The sequence below is a fragment of the Oncorhynchus mykiss genome, chromosome 11 (genome assembly GCF_057628025.1).
Source record: "Oncorhynchus mykiss isolate SJ-2025 chromosome 11, ASM5762802v1, whole genome shotgun sequence".
Lineage (NCBI taxonomy): Eukaryota > Metazoa > Chordata > Actinopteri > Salmoniformes > Salmonidae > Oncorhynchus > Oncorhynchus mykiss.
The window spans coordinates 38983094-39003917 of NC_143032.1; positions in this window are offsets into that span (position 1 = coordinate 38983094).

The window sequence follows — 20824 nt, forward strand, 5'->3', positions numbered from 1 at the left end:
GTTTATGGAAAAGTGGTTATTTCTGTAGGTCAATTGCTGCAATTTGCTGAAAATTGTCCATAATAATGTCCCTAATCATCTAGTTTGAACAGTTTTGTTTAAAACATTGTATCCGGAGTGCAACCAAACATGATTTTAGACCTTGTTTATGGAAAAGTGGTTATTTCTGTAGGTCAATTGCTGCAATTTGCTGAAAATTGTCCATAATGTCCCTTAATCATCTAGTTTGAACAGTTATGTTTAAAACATTGTATCCGGAGTGCAACCAAACATGATTTTAGACCTTGTTTATGGAAAAGTGGTTATTTCTGTAGTTCAATTGCTGCAATTTGCTTGAAAATTGTCCATAATAATGTTCCTAGTCATCTAGTTTGAACAGTTATGTTTAAAACATTGTATCCGGAGTGCAACCAAACATGATTTTAGACCTTGTTTATGGAAAAGTGGTTATTTCTATTGCTGCAACTTGCTGAAAATTGTCCATAATGTCCCTAATCATCTAGTTTGAACAGTTATGTTTAAAACATTGTATCCGGAGTGCAACCAAACATGATTTAGACCTTGTTTATGGAAAAGTGGTTATTTCTATTGCTGCAACTTGCTGAAAATTGTCCATAATGTCCCTAATCATCTAGTTTGAACAGTTATGTTTAAAACATTGTATCCGGAGTGCAACCAAACATGATTTTAGACCTTGTTTATGGAAAAGTGGTTATTTCTGTAAGTCAATTGCTGCAATTTGCTGAAAATTGTCCATAATAATGTCCCTAATCATCTAGTTTGAACAGTTATGTTTAAAACATTGTATCCGGAGTGCAACCAAACATGATTTTAGACCTTGTTCATGGAAAAGTGGTTATTTCTATTGCTGCAACTTGCTGAAAATTGTCCATAATGTCCCTAATCATCTAGTTTGAACAGTTATGTTTAAAACATTGTATCCGGAGTGCAACCAAACATGATTTTAGACCTTGTTTATGGAAAAGTGGTTATTTCTGTAAGTCAATTGCTGCAATTTGCTGAAAATTGTCCATAATAATGTCCCTAATCATCTAGTTTGAACAGTTATGTTTAATACATTGTATCCGGAGTGCAACCAAACATGATTTTAGACCTTGTTTATGGAAAAGTGGTTATTTCTGTATGTCAATTGCTGCAATTTGCTGAAAATTGTCCATAATAATGTCCCTAATCATCTAGTTTGAACAGTTATGTTTAAAACATTGTATCCGGAGTGCAACCAAACATGATTTAGACCTTGTTTATGGAAAAGTGGTTATTTCTGTAGGTCAATTGCTGCAATTTGCTGAAAATTGTCCATAATAATGTCCCTAATCATCTAGTTTGAACAGTTTTGTTTAAAACATTGTATCCGGAGTGCAACCAAACATGATTTTAGACCTTGTTTATGGAAAAGTGGTTATTTCTGTAGGTCAATTGCTGCAATTTGCTGAAAATTGTCCATAATGTCCCTTAATCATCTAGTTTGAACAGTTATGTTTAAAACATTGTATCCGGAGTGCAACCAAACATGATTTTAGACCTTGTTTAAGGAAAAGTGGTTATTTCTGTAGGTCAATTGCTGCAATTTGCTGAAAATTGTCCATAATAATGTCCCTAATCATCTAGTTTGAACAGTTATGTTTAAAACATTGTATCCGGAGTGCAACCAAACATGATTTTAGACCTTGTTTATGGAAAAATTGTTATTTCTGTAGGTCAATTGCTGCAATTTGCTGAAAATTGTCCATAATAATGTCCCTAATCATCTAGTTTGAACAGTTATGTTTAAAACATTGTATCCGGAGTGCAACCAAACATGATTTTAGACCTTGTTTATGGAAAAGTGGTTATTTCTGTAGTTAAATTGCTGCAATTTGCTGAAAATTGTCCATAATAATGTCCCTAATCATCTAGTTTGAACAGTTATGTTTAAAACATTGTATCCGGAGTGCAACCAAACATGATTTTAGACCTTGTTTATGGAAAAGTGGTTATTTCTGTAGGTCAATTGCTGCAATTTGCTGAAAATTGTCCATAATAATGTCCCTTAATCATCTAGTTTGAACAGTTATGTTTAAAACATTGTATCCGGAGTGCAACCAAACATGATTTTAGACCTTGTTTATGGAAAAGTGGTTATTTCTATTGCTGCAACTTGCTGAAAATTGTCCATAATGTCCCTAATCATCTAGTTTGAACAGTTATGTTTAAAACATTGTATCCGGAGTGCAACCAAACATGATTTTAGACCTTGTTTATGGAAAAGTGGTTATTTCTGTAAGTCAATTGCTGCAATTTGCTGAAAATTGTCCATAATAATGTCCCTAATCATCTAGTTTGAACAGTTATGTTTAAAACATTGTATCCGGAGTGCAACCAAACATGATTTTAGACCTTGTTCATGGAAAAGTGGTTATTTCTATTGCTGCAACTTGCTGAAAATTGTCCATAATGTCCCTAATCATCTAGTTTGAACAGTTATGTTTAAAACATTGTATCCGGAGTGCAACCAAACATGATTTTAGACCTTGTTTATGGAAAAGTGGTTATTTCTGTAAGTCAATTGCTGCAATTTGCTGAAAATTGTCCATAATAATGTCCCTAATCATCTAGTTTGAACAGTTATGTTTAAAACATTGTATCCGGAGTGCAACCAAACATGATTTAGACCTTGTTTATGGAAAAGTGGTTATTTCTGTAGGTCAATTGCTGCAATTTGCTGAAAATTGTCCATAATAATGTCCCTAATCATCTAGTTTGAACAGTTTTGTTTAAAACATTGTATCCGGAGTGCAACCAAACATGATTTTAGACCTTGTTTATGGAAAAGTGGTTATTTCTGTAGGTCAATTGCTGCAATTTGCTGAAAATTGTCCATAATGTCCCTTAATCATCTAGTTTGAACAGTTATGTTTAAAACATTGTATCCGGAGTGCAACCAAACATGATTTTAGACCTTGTTTAAGGAAAAGTGGTTATTTCTGTAGGTCAATTGCTGCAATTTGCTGAAAATTGTCCATAATAATGTCCCTAATCATCTAGTTTGAACAGTTATGTTTAAAACATTGTATCCGGAGTGCAACCAAACATGATTTTAGACCTTGTTTATGGAAAAATTGTTATTTCTGTAGGTCAATTGCTGCAATTTGCTGAAAATTGTCCATAATAATGTCCCTAATCATCTAGTTTGAACAGTTATGTTTAAAACATTGTATCCGGAGTGCAACCAAACATGATTTTAGACCTTGTTTATGGAAAAGTGGTTATTTCTGTAGTTAAATTGCTGCAATTTGCTGAAAATTGTCCATAATAATGTCCCTAATCATCTAGTTTGAACAGTTATGTTTAAAACATTGTATCCGGAGTGCAACCAAACATGATTTTAGACCTTGTTTATGGAAAAGTGGTTATTTCTGTAGGTCAATTGCTGCAATTTGCTGAAAATTGTCCATAATAATGTCCCTTAATCATCTAGTTTGAACAGTTATGTTTAAAACATTGTATCCGGAGTGCAACCAAACATGATTTTAGACCTTGTTTATGGAAAAGTGGTTATTTCTATTGCTGCAACTTGCTGAAAATTGTCCATAATGTCCCTAATCATCTAGTTTGAACAGTTATGTTTAAAACATTGTATCCGGAGTGCAACCAAACATGATTTTAGACCTTGTTTATGGAAAAGTGGTTATTTCTGTAGTTCAATTGCTGCAATTTGCTTGAAAATTGTCCATAATTATGTCCCTAATCATCTAGTTTGAACAGTTATGTTTAAAACATTGTATCCGGAGTGCAACCAAACATGATTTAGACCTTGTTTATGGAAAAGTGGTTATTTCTGTAGTTAAATTGCTGCAATTTGCTGAAAATTGTCCATAATAATGTTCCTAATCATCTAGTTTGAACAGTTATGTTTAAAACATTGTATCCGGAGTGCAACCAAACATGATTTTAGACCTTGTTTATGGAAAAGTGGTTATTTCTATTGCTGCAACTTGCTGAAAATTGTCCATAATGTCCCTAATCATCTAGTTTGAACAGTTATGTTTAAAACATTGTATCCGGAGTGCAACCAAACATGATTTTAGACCTTGTTTATGGAAAAATGGTTATTTCTGTAGGTCAATTGCTGCAATTTGCTGAAAATTGTCCATAATAATGTCCCTAATCATCTAGTTTGAACAGTTATGTTTAAAACATTGTATCCGGAGTCCAACCAAACATGATTTTAGACCTTGTTTATGGAAAAATGGTTATTTCTGTAGGTCAATTGCTGCAATTTGCTGAAAATTGTCCATAATAATGTCCCTAATCATCTAGTTTGAACAGTTATGTTTAAAACATTGTATCCGGAGTGCAACCAAACATGATTTTAGACCTTGTTTATGGAAAAATTATTATTTCTGTAGGTCAATTGCTGTAATTTGCTGAAAATTGTCCATAATAATGTCCCTAATCATCTAGTTTGAACAGTTATGTTGAAAACATTGTATCCGGAGTGCAACCAAACATGATTTAGACCTTGTTTATGGAAAAGTGGTTATTTCTGTAGTTAAATTCCTGCAATTTGCTGAAAATTGTCCATAATAATGTCCCTAATCATCTAGTTTGAACAGTTATGTTTAAAACATTGTATCCGGAGTGCAACCAAACATGATTTTAGACCTTGTTTATGGAAAAATTGTTATTTCTGTAGGTCAATTGCTGCAATTTGCTGAAAATTGTCCATAATAATGTCCCTAATCATCTAGTTTGAACAGTTATGTTTAAAACATTGTATCCGGAGTGCAACCAAACATGATTTTAGACCTTGTTTATGGAAAAGTGGTTATTTCTGTAGTTAAATTGCTGCAATTTGCTGAAAATTGTCCATAATAATGTCCCTAATCATCTAGTTTGAACAGTTATGTTTAAAACATTGTATCCGGAGTGCAACCAAACATGATTTTAGACCTTGTTTATGGAAAAGTGGTTATTTCTGTAGGTCAATTGCTGCAATTTGCTGAAAATTGTCCATAATAATGTCCCTTAATCATCTAGTTTGAACAGTTATGTTTAAAACATTGTATCCGGAGTGCAACCAAACATGATTTTAGACCTTGTTTATGGAAAAGTGGTTATTTCTATTGCTGCAACTTGCTGAAAATTGTCCATAATGTCCCTAATCATCTAGTTTGAACAGTTATGTTTAAAACATTGTATCCGGAGTGCAACCAAACATGATTTTAGACCTTGTTTATGGAAAAGTGGTTATTTCTGTAGTTCAATTGCTGCAATTTGCTTGAAAATTGTCCATAATTATGTCCCTAATCATCTAGTTTGAACAGTTATGTTTAAAACATTGTATCCGGAGTGCAACCAAACATGATTTAGACCTTGTTTATGGAAAAGTGGTTATTTCTGTAGTTAAATTGCTGCAATTTGCTGAAAATTGTCCATAATAATGTCCCTAATCATCTAGTTTGAACAGTTATGTTTAAAACATTGTATCCGGAGTGCAACCAAACATGATTTTAGACCTTGTTTATGGAAAAGTGGTTATTTCTATTGCTGCAACTTGCTGAAAATTGTCCATAATGTCCCTAATCATCTAGTTTGAACAGTTATGTTTAAAACATTGTATCCGGAGTGCAACCAAACATGATTTTAGACCTTGTTTATGGAAAAATGGTTATTTCTGTAGGTCAATTGCTGCAATTTGCTGAAAATTGTCCATAATAATGTCCCTAATCATCTAGTTTGAACAGTTATGTTTAAAACATTGTATCCGGAGTCCAACCAAACATGATTTTAGACCTTGTTTATGGAAAAATGGTTATTTCTGTAGGTCAATTGCTGCAATTTGCTGAAAATTGTCCATAATAATGTCCCTAATCATCTAGTTTGAACAGTTATGTTTAAAACATTGTATCCGGAGTGCAACCAAACATGATTTTAGACCTTGTTTATGGAAAAATTGTTATTTCTGTAGGTCAATTGCTGTAATTTGCTGAAAATTGTCCATAATAATGTCCCTAATCATCTAGTTTGAACAGTTATGTTTAAAACATTGTATCCGGAGTGCAACCAAACATGATTTAGACCTTGTTTATGGAAAAGTGGTTATTTCTGTAGTTAAATTCCTGCAATTTGCTGAAAATTGTCCATAATAATGTCCCTAATCATCTAGTTTGAACAGTTATGTTTAAAACATTGTATCCGGAGTGCAACCAAACATGATTTTAGACCTTGTTTATGGAAAAGTGGTTATTTCTGTAAGTCAATTGCTGCAATTTGCTGAAAATTGTCCATAATAATGTCCCTAATCATCTAGTTTGAACAGTTATGTTTAAAACATTGTATCCGGAGTGCAACCAAACATGATTTTAGACCTTGTTTATGGAAAAGTGGTTATTTCTGTTGCTGCAACTTGCTGAAAATTGTCCATAATGTCCCTAATCATCTAGTTTGAACAGTTATGTTTAAAACATTGTATCCGGAGTGCAACCAAACATGATTTTAGACCTTGTTTATGGAAAAGTGGTTATTTCTGTAGGTCAATTGCTGCAATTTGCTGAAAATTGTCCATAATAATGTCCCTAATCATGTAGTTTGAACAGTTATGTTTAAAACATTGTATCCGGAGTGCAACCAAACATGATTTTAGACCTTGTTTATGGAAAAGTGGTTATTTCTGTAGTTCAATTGATGCAATTTGCTTGAAAATTGTCCATAATAATGTTCCTAGTCATCTAGTTTGAACAGTTATGTTTAAAACATTGTATCCGGAGTGCAACCAAACATGATTTTAGACCTTGTTTATGGAAAAGTGGTTATTTCTATTGCTGCAACTTGCTGAAAATTGTCCATAATGTCCCTAATCATCTAGTTTGAACAGTTATGTTTAAAACATTGTATCCGGAGTGCAACCAAACATGATTTAGACCTTGTTTATGGAAAAGTGGTTATTTCTATTGCTGCAACTTGCTGAAAATTGTCCATAATGTCCCTAATCATCTAGTTTGAACAGTTATGTTTAAAACATTGTATCCGGAGTGCAACCAAACATGATTTTAGACCTTGTTTATGGAAAAGTGGTTATTTCTGTAAGTCAATTGCTGCAATTTGCTGAAAATTGTCCATAATAATGTCCCTAATCATCTAGTTTGAACAGTTATGTTTAAAACATTGTATCCGGAGTGCAACCAAACATGATTTTAGACCTTGTTCATGGAAAAGTGGTTATTTCTATTGCTGCAACTTGCTGAAAATTGTCCATAATGTCCCTAATCATCTAGTTTGAACAGTTATGTTTAAAACATTGTATCCGGAGTGCAACCAAACATGATTTTAGACCTTGTTTATGGAAAAGTGGTTATTTCTGTAAGTCAATTGCTGCAATTTGCTGAAAATTGTCCATAATAATGTCCCTAATCATCTAGTTTGAACAGTTATGTTTAATACATTGTATCCGGAGTGCAACCAAACATGATTTTAGACCTTGTTTATGGAAAAGTGGTTATTTCTGTATGTCAATTGCTGCAATTTGCTGAAAATTGTCCATAATAATGTCCCTAATCATCTAGTTTGAACAGTTATGTTTAAAACATTGTATCCGGAGTGCAACCAAACATGATTTAGACCTTGTTTATGGAAAAGTGGTTATTTCTGTAGGTCAATTGCTGCAATTTGCTGAAAATTGTCCATAATAATGTCCCTAATCATCTAGTTTGAACAGTTTTGTTTAAAACATTGTATCCGGAGTGCAACCAAACATGATTTTAGACCTTGTTTATGGAAAAGTGGTTATTTCTGTAGGTCAATTGCTGCAATTTGCTGAAAATTGTCCATAATGTCCCTTAATCATCTAGTTTGAACAGTTATGTTTAAAACATTGTATCCGGAGTGCAACCAAACATGATTTTAGACCTTGTTTAAGGAAAAGTGGTTATTTCTGTAGGTCAATTGCTGCAATTTGCTGAAAATTGTCCATAATAATGTCCCTAATCATCTAGTTTGAACAGTTATGTTTAAAACATTGTATCCGGAGTGCAACCAAACATGATTTTAGAACTTGTTTATGGAAAAATTGTTATTTCTGTAGGTCAATTGCTGCAATTTGCTGAAAATTGTCCATAATAATGTCCCTAATCATCTAGTTTGAACAGTTATGTTTAAAACATTGTATCCGGAGTGCAACCAAACATGATTTTAGACCTTGTTTATGGAAAAGTGGTTATTTCTGTAGTTCAATTGCTGCAATTTGCTTGAAAATTGTCCATAATAATGTCCCTAATCATCTAGTTTGAACAGTAATGTTTAAAACATTGTATCCGGAGTGCAACCAAACATGATTTTAGACCTTGTTTATGGAAAAGTGGTTATTTCTGTTGCTGCAACTTGCTGAAAATTGTCCATAATGTCCCTAATCATCTAGTTTGAACAGTTATGTTTAAAACATTGTATCCGGAGTGCAACCAAACATGATTTTAGACCTTGTTTATGGAAAAGTGGTTATTTCTGTAGGTCAATTGCTGCAATTTGCTGAAAATTGTCCATAATAATGTCCCTAATCATCTATTTTGAACAGTTATGTTTAAAACATTGTATCCGGAGTGCAACCAAACATGATTTTAGACCTTGTTTATGGAAAAGTGGTTATTTCTGTAGTTAAATTGCTGCAATTTGCTTGAAAATTGTCCATAATAATGTTCCTAGTCATCTAGTTTGAACAGTTATGTTTAAAACATTGTATCCGGAGTGCAACCAAACATGATTTTAGACCTTGTTTATGGAAAAGTGGTTATTTCTATTGCTGCAACTTGCTGAAAATTGTCCATAATGTCCCTAATCATCTAGTTTGAACAGTTATGTTTAAAACATTGTATCCGGAGTGCAACCAAACATGATTTTAGACCTTGTTTATGGAAAAATGGTTATTTCTGTAGGTCAATTGCTGCAATTTGCTGAAAATTGTCCATAATAATGTCCCTAATCATCTAGTTTGAACAGTTATGTTTAAAACATTGTATCCGGAGTCCAACCAAACATGATTTTAGACCTTGTTTATGGAAAAATGGTTATTTCTGTAGGTCAATTGCTGCAATTTGCTGAAAATTGTCCATAATAATGTCCCTAATCATCTAGTTTGAACAGTTATGTTTAAAACATTGTATCCGGAGTGCAACCAAACATGATTTTAGACCTTGTTTATGGAAAAATTGTTATTTCTGTAGGTCAATTGCTGTAATTTGCTGAAAATTGTCCATAATAATGTCCCTAATCATCTAGTTTGAACAGTTATGTTTAAAACATTGTATCCGGAGTGCAACCAAACATGATTTAGACCTTGTTTATGGAAAAGTGGTTATTTCTGTAGTTAAATTCCTGCAATTTGCTGAAAATTGTCCATAATAATGTCCCTAATCATCTAGTTTGAACAGTTATGTTTAAAACATTGTATCCGGAGTGCAACCAAACATGATTTTAGACCTTGTTTATGGAAAAGTGGTTATTTCTGTAAGTCAATTGCTGCAATTTGCTGAAAATTGTCCATAATAATGTCCCTAATCATCTAGTTTGAACAGTTATGTTTAAAACATTGTATCCGGAGTGCAACCAAACATGATTTTAGACCTTGTTTATGGAAAAGTGGTTATTTCTGTTGCTGCAACTTGCTGAAAATTGTCCATAATGTCCCTAATCATCTAGTTTGAACAGTTATGTTTAAAACATTGTATCCGGAGTGCAACCAAACATGATTTTAGACCTTGTTTATGGAAAAGTGGTTATTTCTGTAGGTCAATTGCTGCAATTTGCTGAAAATTGTCCATAATAATGTCCCTAATCATGTAGTTTGAACAGTTATGTTTAAAACATTGTATCCGGAGTGCAACCAAACATGATTTTAGACCTTGTTTATGGAAAAGTGGTTATTTCTGTAGTTCAATTGATGCAATTTGCTTGAAAATTGTCCATAATAATGTTCCTAGTCATCTAGTTTGAACAGTTATGTTTAAAACATTGTATCCGGAGTGCAACCAAACATGATTTTAGACCTTGTTTATGGAAAAGTGGTTATTTCTATTGCTGCAACTTGCTGAAAATTGTCCATAATGTCCCTAATCATCTAGTTTGAACAGTTATGTTTAAAACATTGTATCCGGAGTGCAACCAAACATGATTTAGACCTTGTTTATGGAAAAGTGGTTATTTCTATTGCTGCAACTTGCTGAAAATTGTCCATAATGTCCCTAATCATCTAGTTTGAACAGTTATGTTTAAAACATTGTATCCGGAGTGCAACCAAACATGATTTTAGACCTTGTTTATGGAAAAGTGGTTATTTCTGTAAGTCAATTGCTGCAATTTGCTGAAAATTGTCCATAATAATGTCCCTAATCATCTAGTTTGAACAGTTATGTTTAAAACATTGTATCCGGAGTGCAACCAAACATGATTTTAGACCTTGTTCATGGAAAAGTGGTTATTTCTATTGCTGCAACTTGCTGAAAATTGTCCATAATGTCCCTAATCATCTAGTTTGAACAGTTATGTTTAAAACATTGTATCCGGAGTGCAACCAAACATGATTTTAGACCTTGTTTATGGAAAAGTGGTTATTTCTGTAAGTCAATTGCTGCAATTTGCTGAAAATTGTCCATAATAATGTCCCTAATCATCTAGTTTGAACAGTTATGTTTAATACATTGTATCCGGAGTGCAACCAAACATGATTTTAGACCTTGTTTATGGAAAAGTGGTTATTTCTGTATGTCAATTGCTGCAATTTGCTGAAAATTGTCCATAATAATGTCCCTAATCATCTAGTTTGAACAGTTATGTTTAAAACATTGTATCCGGAGTGCAACCAAACATGATTTAGACCTTGTTTATGGAAAAGTGGTTATTTCTGTAGGTCAATTGCTGCAATTTGCTGAAAATTGTCCATAATAATGTCCCTAATCATCTAGTTTGAACAGTTTTGTTTAAAACATTGTATCCGGAGTGCAACCAAACATGATTTTAGACCTTGTTTATGGAAAAGTGGTTATTTCTGTAGGTCAATTGCTGCAATTTGCTGAAAATTGTCCATAATGTCCCTTAATCATCTAGTTTGAACAGTTATGTTTAAAACATTGTATCCGGAGTGCAACCAAACATGATTTTAGACCTTGTTTAAGGAAAAGTGGTTATTTCTGTAGGTCAATTGCTGCAATTTGCTGAAAATTGTCCATAATAATGTCCCTAATCATCTAGTTTGAACAGTTATGTTTAAAACATTGTATCCGGAGTGCAACCAAACATGATTTTAGACCTTGTTTATGGAAAAATTGTTATTTCTGTAGGTCAATTGCTGCAATTTGCTGAAAATTGTCCATAATAATGTCCCTAATCATCTAGTTTGAACAGTTATGTTTAAAACATTGTATCCGGAGTGCAACCAAACATGATTTTAGACCTTGTTTATGGAAAAGTGGTTATTTCTGTAGTTCAATTGCTGCAATTTGCTTGAAAATTGTCCATAATAATGTCCCTAATCATCTAGTTTGAACAGTAATGTTTAAAACATTGTATCCGGAGTGCAACCAAACATGATTTTAGACCTTGTTTATGGAAAAGTGGTTATTTCTGTTGCTGCAACTTGCTGAAAATTGTCCATAATGTCCCTAATCATCTAGTTTGAACAGTTATGTTTAAAACATTGTATCCGGAGTGCAACCAAACATGATTTTAGACCTTGTTTATGGAAAAGTGGTTATTTCTGTAGTTAAATTGCTGCAATTTGCTGAAAATTGTCCATAATAATGTCCCTAATCATCTATTTTGAACAGTTATGTTTAAAACATTGTATCCGGAGTGCAACCAAACATGATTTTAGACCTTGTTTATGGAAAAGTGGTTATTTCTGTAGTTCAATTGCTGCAATTTGCTTGAAAATTGTCCATAATAATGTTCCTAGTCATCTAGTTTGAACAGTTATGTTTAAAACATTGTATCCGGAGTGCAACCAAACATGATTTTAGACCTTGTTTATGGAAAAGTGGTTATTTCTATTGCTGCAACTTGCTGAAAATTGTCCATAATGTCCCTAATCATCTAGTTTGAACAGTTATGTTTAAAACATTGTATCCGGAGTGCAACCAAACATGATTTTAGACCTTGTTTATGGAAAAGTGGTTATTTCTGTAGTTCAATTGCTGCAATTTGCTTGAAAATTGTCCATAATAATGTTCCTAGTCATCTAGTTTGAACAGTTATGTTTAAAACATTGTATCCGGAGTGCAACCAAACATGATTTAGACCTTGTTTATGGAAAAGTGGTTATTTCTGTAAGTCAATTGCTGCAATTTGCTGAAAATTGTCCATAATAATGTCCCTAATCATCTAGTTTGAACAGTTATGTTTAAAACATTGTATCCGGAGTGCAACCAAACATGATTTTAGACCTTGTTTATGGAAAAGCGGTTATTTCTATTGCTGCAACTTGCTGAAAATTGTCCATAATGTCCCTAATCATCTAGTTTGAACAGTTATGTTTAAAACATTGTATCCGGAGTGCAACCAAACATGATTTAGACCTTGTTTATGGAAAAGTGGTTATTTCTGTTGGTCAATTGCTGCAATTTGCTGAAAATTGTCCATAATAATGTCCCTAATCATCTAGTTTGAACAGTTATGTTTAAAACATTGTATCCGGAGTGCAACCAAACATGATTTTAAACCTTGTTTAAGGAAAAGTGGTTATTTCTGTAGGTCAATTGCTGCAATTTGCTGAAAATTGTCCATAATAATGTCCCTAATCATCTAGTTTGAACAGTTATGTTTAAAACATTGTATCCGGAGTGCAACCAAACATGATTTTAGACCTTGTTTATGGAAAAATGGTTATTTCTGTAGGTCATTTGCTGCAATTTGCTGAAAATTGTCCATAATAATGTCCCTAATCATCTAGTTTGAACAGTTATGTTTAAAACATTGTATCCGGAGTGCAACCAAACATGATTTTAGACCTTGTTTATGGAAAAGTGGTTATTTCTATTGCTGCAACTTGCTGAAAATTGTCCATAATGTCCCTAATCATCTAGTTTGAACAGTTATGTTTAAAACATTGTATCCGGAGTGCAACCAAACATGATTTAGACCTTGTTTATGGAAAAGTGGTTATTTCTGTAGTTCAATTGCTGCAATTTGCTGAAAATTGTCCATAATAATGTCCCTAATCATCTAGTTTGAACAGTTATGTTTAAAACATTGTATCCGGAGTGCAACCAAACATGATTTTAGACCTTGTTTATGGAAAAGTGGTTATTTCTATTGCTGCAACTTGCTGAAAATTGTCCATAATGTCCCTAATCATCTAGTTTGAACAGTTATGTTTAAAACATTGTATCCGGAGTGCAACCAAACATGATTTAGACCTTGTTTATGGAAAAGTGGTTATTTCTGTAAGTCAATTGCTGCAATTTGCTGAAAATTGTCCATAATAATGTCCCTAATCATCTAGTTTGAACAGTTATGTTTAAAACATTGTATCCGGAGTGCAACCAAACATGATTTTAGACCTTGTTTATGGAAAAGCGGTTATTTCTATTGCTGCAACTTGCTGAAAATTGTCCATAATGTCCCTAATCATCTAGTTTGAACAGTTATGTTTAAAACATTGTATCCGGAGTGCAACCAAACTGATTTTAGACCTTGTTTATGGAAAAGTGGTTATTTCTGTAGGTCAATTGCTGCAATTTGCTGAAAATTGTCCATAATAATGTCCCTAATCATCTAGTTTGAACAGTTATGTTTAAAACATTGTATCCGGAGTGCAACCAAACATGATTTTAAACCTTGTTTAAGGAAAAGTGGTTATTTCTGTAGGTCAATTGCTGCAATTTGCTGAAAATTGTCCATAATAATGTCCCTAATCATCTAGTTTGAACAGTTATGTTTAAAACATTGTATCCGGAGTGCAACCAAACATGATTTTAGACCTTGTTTATGGAAAAATGGTTATTTCTGTAGGTCATTTGCTGCAATTTGCTGAAAATTGTCCATAATAATGTCCCTAATCATCTAGTTTGAACAGTTATGTTTAAAACATTGTATCCGGAGTGCAACCAAACATGATTTTAGACCTTGTTTATGGAAAAGTGGTTATTTCTATTGCTGCAACTTGCTGAAAATTGTCCATAATGTCCCTAATCATCTAGTTTGAACAGTTATGTTTAAAACATTGTATCCGGAGTGCAACCAAACATGATTTAGACCTTGTTTATGGAAAAGTGGTTATTTCTGTAGTTCAATTGCTGCAATTTGCTGAAAATTGTCCATAATAATGTCCCTAATCATCTAGTTTGAACAGTTATGTTTAAAACATTGTATCCGGAGTGCAACCAAACATGATTTTAGACCTTGTTTATGGAAAAGTGGTTATTTCTATTGCTGCAACTTGCTGAAAATTGTCCATAATGTCCCAAATCATCTAGTTTGAACAGTTATGTTTAAAACATTGTATCCGGAGTGCAACCAAACATGATTTAGACCTTGTTTATGGAAAAGTGGTTATTTCTGTAGGTCAATTGCTGCAATTTGCTGAAAATTGTCCATAATAATGTCCCTAATCATCTAGTTTGAACAGTTATGTTTAAAACATTGTATCCGGAGTGCAACCAAACATGATTTTAAACCTTGTTTAAGGAAAAGTGGTTATTTCTGTAGGTCAATTGCTGCAATTTGCTGAAAATTGTCCATAATAATGTCCCTAATCATCTAGTTTGAACAGTTATGTTTAAAACATTGTATCCGGAGTGCAACCAAACATGATTTTAGACCTTGTTTATGGAAAAATGGTTATTTCTGTAGGTCATTTGCTGCAATTTGCTGAAAATTGTCCATAATAATGTCCCTAATCATCTAGTTTGAACAGTTATGTTTAAAACATTGTATCCGGAGTGCAACCAAACATGATTTTAGACCTTGTTTATGGAAAAGTGGTTATTTCTATTGCTGCAACTTGCTGAAAATTGTCCATAATGTCCCTAATCATCTAGTTTGAACAGTTATGTTTAAAACATTGTATCCGGAGTGCAACCAAACATGATTTAGACCTTGTTTATGGAAAAGTGGTTATTTCTGTAGTTCAATTGCTGCAATTTGCTGAAAATTGTCCATAATAATGTCCCTAATCATCTAGTTTGAACAGTTATGTTTAAAACATTGTATCCGGAGTGCAACCAAACATGATTTTAGACCTTGTTTATGGAAAAGTGGTTATTTCTGGAGTTCAATTGCTGCAATTTGCTTGAAAATTGTCCATAATGTCCCTAATCATCTAGTTTGAACAGTAATGTTTAAAACATTGTATCCGGAGTGCAACCAAACATGATTTTAGACCTTGTTTATGGAAAAGTGGTTATTTCTATTGCTGCAACTTGCTGAAAATTGTCCATAATGTCCCAAATCATCTAGTTTGAACAGTTATGTTTAAAACATTGTATCCGGAGTGCAACCAAACATGATTTAGACCTTGTTTATGGAAAAGTGGTTATTTCTGTTGGTCAATTGCTGCAATTTGCTGAAAATTGTCCATAATAATGTCCCTAATCATCTAGTTTGAACAGTTATGTTTAAAACATTGTATCCGGAGTGCAACCAAACATGATTTTAAACCTTGTTTAAGGAAAAGTGGTTATTTCTGTAGGTCAATTGCTGCAATTTGCTGAAAATTGTCCATAATAATGTCCCTAATCATCTAGTTTGAACAGTTATGTTTAAAACATTGTATCCGGAGTGCAACCAAACATGATTTTAGACCTTGTTTATGGAAAAATGGTTATTTCTGTAGGTCATTTGCTGCAATTTGCTGAAAATTGTCCATAATAATGTCCCTAATCATCTAGTTTGAACAGTTATGTTTAAAACATTGTATCCGGAGTGCAACCAAACATGATTTTAGACCTTGTTTATGGAAAAGTGGTTTTTTCTATTGCTGCAACTTGCTGAAAATTGTCCATAATGTCCCTAATCATCTAGTTTGAACAGTTATGTTTAAAACATTGTATCCGGAGTGCAACCAAACATGATTTAGACCTTGTTTATGGAAAAGTGGTTATTTCTGTAGTTCAATTGCTGCAATTTGCTGAAAATTGTCCATAATAATGTCCCTAATCATCTAGTTTGAACAGTTATGTTTAAAACATTGTATCCGGAGTGCAACCAAACATGATTTTAGACCTTGTTTATGGAAAAGTGGTTATTTCTATTGCTGCAACTTGCTGAAAATTGTCCATAATGTCCCTAATCATCTAGTTTGAACAGTTATGTTTAAAACATTGTATCCGGAGTGCAACCAAACATGATTTAGACCTTGTTTATGGAAAAGTGGTTATTTCTGTAAGTCAATTGCTGCAATTTGCTGAAAATTGTCCATAATAATGTCCCTAATCATCTAGTTTGAACAGTTATGTTTAAAACATTGTATCCGGAGTGCAACCAAACATGATTTTAGACCTTGTTTATGGAAAAGCGGTTATTTCTATTGCTGCAACTTGCTGAAAATTGTCCATAATGTCCCTAATCATCTAGTTTGAACAGTTATGTTTAAAACATTGTATCCGGAGTGCAACCAAACTGATTTTAGACCTTGTTTATGGAAAAGTGGTTATTTCTGTAGGTCAATTGCTGCAATTTGCTGAAAATTGTCCATAATAATGTCCCTAATCATCTAGTTTGAACAGTTATGTTTAAAACATTGTATCCGGAGTGCAACCAAACATGATTTTAAACCTTGTTTAAGGAAAAGTGGTTATTTCTGTAGGTCAATTGCTGCAATTTGCTGAAAATTGTCCATAATAATGTCCCTAATCATCTAGTTTGAACAGTTATGTTTAAAACATTCTATCCGGAGTGCAACCAAACATGATTTAGACCTTGTTTATGGAAAAGTGGTTATTTCTGTAGTTCAATTGCTGCAATTTGCTGAAAATTGTCCATAATAATGTCCCTAATCATCTAGTTTGAACAGTTATGTTTAAAACATTGTATCCGGAGTGCAACCAAACATGATTTTAGACCTTGTTTATGGAAAAGTGGTTATTTCTATTGCTGCAACTTGCTGAAAATTGTCCATAATGTCCCAAATCATCTAGTTTGAACAGTTATGTTTAAAACATTGTATCCGGAGTGCAACCAAACATGATTTAGACCTTGTTTATGGAAAAGTGGTTATTTCTGTAGGTCAATTGCTGCAATTTGCTGAAAATTGTCCATAATAATGTCCCTAATCATCTAGTTTGAACAGTTATGTTTAAAACATTGTATCCGGAGTGCAACCAAACATGATTTTAAACCTTGTTTAAGGAAAAGTGGTTATTTCTGTAGGTCAATTGCTGCAATTTGCTGAAAATTGTCCATAATAATGTCCCTAATCATCTAGTTTGAACAGTTATGTTTAAAACATTGTATCCGGAGTGCAACCAAACATGATTTTAGACCTTGTTTATGGAAAAATGGTTATTTCTGTAGGTCATTTGCTGCAATTTGCTGAAAATTGTCCATAATAATGTCCCTAATCATCTAGTTTGAACAGTTATGTTTAAAACATTGTATCCGGAGTGCAACCAAACATGATTTTAGACCTTGTTTATGGAAAAGTGGTTATTTCTATTGCTGCAACTTGCTGAAAATTGTCCATAATGTCCCTAATCATCTAGTTTGAACAGTTATGTTTAAAACATTGTATCCGGAGTGCAACCAAACATGATTTAGACCTTGTTTATGGAAAAGTGGTTATTTCTGTAGTTCAATTGCTGCAATTTGCTGAAAATTGTCCATAATAATGTCCCTAATCATCTAGTTTGAACAGTTATGTTTAAAACATTGTATCCGGAGTGCAACCAAACATGATTTTAGACCTTGTTTATGGAAAAGTGGTTATTTCTGTAGTTCAATTGCTGCAATTTGCTTGAAAATTGTCCATAATGTCCCTAATCATCTAGTTTGAACAGTAATGTTTAAAACATTGTATCCGGAGTGCAACCAAACATGATTTTAGACCTTGTTTATGGAAAAGTGGTTATTTCTGTAGGTCAATTGCTGCAATTTGCTGAAAATTGTCCATAATAATGTCCCTAATCATCTAGTTTGAACAGTTATGTTTAAAACATTGTATCCGGAGTGCAACCAAACATGATTTTAAACCTTGTTTAAGGAAAAGTGGTTATTTCTGTAGGTCAATTGCTGCAATTTGCTGAAAATTGTCCATAATAATGTCCCTAATCATCTAGTTTGAACAGTTATGTTTAAAACATTGTATCCGGAGTGCAACCAAACATGATTTTAGACCTTGTTTATGGAAAAATGGTTATTTCTGTAGGTCATTTGCTGCAATTTGCTGAAAATTGTCCATAATAATGTCCCTAATCATCTAGTTTGAACAGTTATGTTTAAAACATTGTATCCGGAGTGCAACCAAACATGATTTTAGACCTTGTTTATGGAAAAGTGGTTATTTCTATTGCTGCAACTTGCTGAAAATTGTCCATAATGTCCCTAATCATCTAGTTTGAACAGTTATGTTTAAAACATTGTATCCGGAGTGCAACCAAACATGATTTAGACCTTGTTTATGGAAAAGTGGTTATTTCTGTAGTTCAATTGCTGCAATTTGCTGAAAATTGTCCAAAATAATGTCCCTAATCATCTAGTTTGAACAGTTATGTTTAAAACATTGTATCCGGAGTGCAACCAAACATGATTTACACCTTGTTTATGGAAAAGTGGTTATTTCTGTAGTTCAATTGCTGCAATTTGCTGAAAATTGTCCATAATAATGTCCCTAATCATCTAGTTTGAACAGTTATGTTTAAAACATTGTATCCGGAGTGCAACCAAACATGATTTTAGACCTTGTTTATGGAAAAGTGGTTATTTCTGTAGTTCAATTGCTGCAATTTGCTTGAAAATTGTCCATAATGTCCCTAATCATCTAGTTTGAACAGTAATGTTTAAAACATTGTATCCGGAGTGCAACCAAACATGATTTTAGACCTTGTTTATGGAAAAGTGGTTATTTCTGTTGCTGCAACTTGCTGAAAATTGTCCATAATGTCCCTAATCATCTAGTTTGAACAGTTATGTTTAAAACATTGTATCCGGAGTGCAACCAAACATGATTTTAGACCTTGTTTATGGAAAAGTGGTTATTTCTGTAGGTCAATTGCTGCAATTTGCTGAAAATTGTCCATAATAATGTCCCTAATCATCTAGTTTGAACAGTTATGTTTAAAACATTGTATCCGGAGTGCAACCAAACATGATTTTAGACCTTGTTTATGGAAAAGTGGTTATTTCTGTAGTTCAATTGCTGCAATTTGCTTGAAAATTGTCCATAATAATGTTCCTAGTCATCTAGTTTGAACAGTTATGTTTAAAACATTGTATCCGGAGTGCAACCAAACATGATTTTAGACCTTGTTTATGGAAAAGTGGTTATTTCTATTGCTGCAACTTGCTGAAAATTGTCCATAATGTCCCTAATCATCTAGTTTCAACAGTTATGTTTAAAACATTGTATCCGGAGTGCAACCAAACATGATTTAGACCTTGTTTATGGAAAAGTGGTTATTTCTGTAAGTCAATTGCTGCAATTTGCTGAAAATTGTCCATAATAATGTCCCTAATCATCTAGTTTGAACAGTTATGTTTAAAACATTGTATCCGGAGTGCAACCAAACATGATTTTAGACCTTGTTTATGGAAAAATGGTTATTTCTGTAGGTCATTTGCTGCAATTTGCTGAAAATTGTCCATAATAATGTCCCTAATCATCTAGTTTGAACAGTTATGTTTAAAACATTGTATCCGGAGTGCAACCAAACATGATTTTAGACCTTGTTTATGGAAAAGTGGTTATTTCTATTGCTGCAACTTGCTGAAAATTGTCCATAATGTCCCTAATCATCTAGTTTGAACAGTTATGTTTAAAACATTGTATCCGGAGTGCAACCAAACATGATTTAGACCTTGTTTATGGAAAAGTGGTTATTTCTGTAGTTCAATTGCTGCAATTTGCTGAAAATTGTCCAAAATAATGTCCCTAATCATCTAGTTTGAACAGTTATGTTTAAAACATTGTATCCGGAGTGCAACCAAACATGATTTACACCTTGTTTATGGAAAAGTGGTTATTTCTGTAGTTCAATTGCTGCAATTTGCTGAAAATTGTCCATAATAATGTCCCTAATCATCTAGTTTGAACAGTTATGTTTAAAACATTGTATCCGGAGTGCAACCAAACATGATTTTAGACCTTGTTTATGGAAAAGTGGTTATTTCTGTAGTTCAATTGCTGCAATTTGCTTGAAAATTGTCCATAATGTCCCTAATCATCTAGTTTGAACAGTAATGTTTAAAACATTGTATCCGGAGTGCAACCAAACATGATTTTAGACCTTGTTTATGGAAAAGTGGTTATTTCTGTTGCTGCAACTTGCTGAAAATTGTCCATAATGTCCCTAATCATCTAGTTTGAACAGTTATGTTTAAAACATTGTATCCGGAGTGCAACCAAACATGATTTTAGACCTTGTTTATGGAAAAGTGGTTATTTCTGTAGGTCAATTGCTGCAATTTGCTGAAAATTGTCCATAATAATGTCCCTAATCATCTAGTTTGAACAGTTATGTTTAAAACATTGTATCCGGAGTGCAACCAAACATGATTTTAGACCTTGTTTATGGAAAAGTGGTTATTTCTGTAGTTCAATTGCTGCAATTTGCTTGAAAATTGTCCATAATAATGTTCCTAGTCATCTAGTTTGAACAGTTATGTTTAAAACATTGTATCCGGAGTG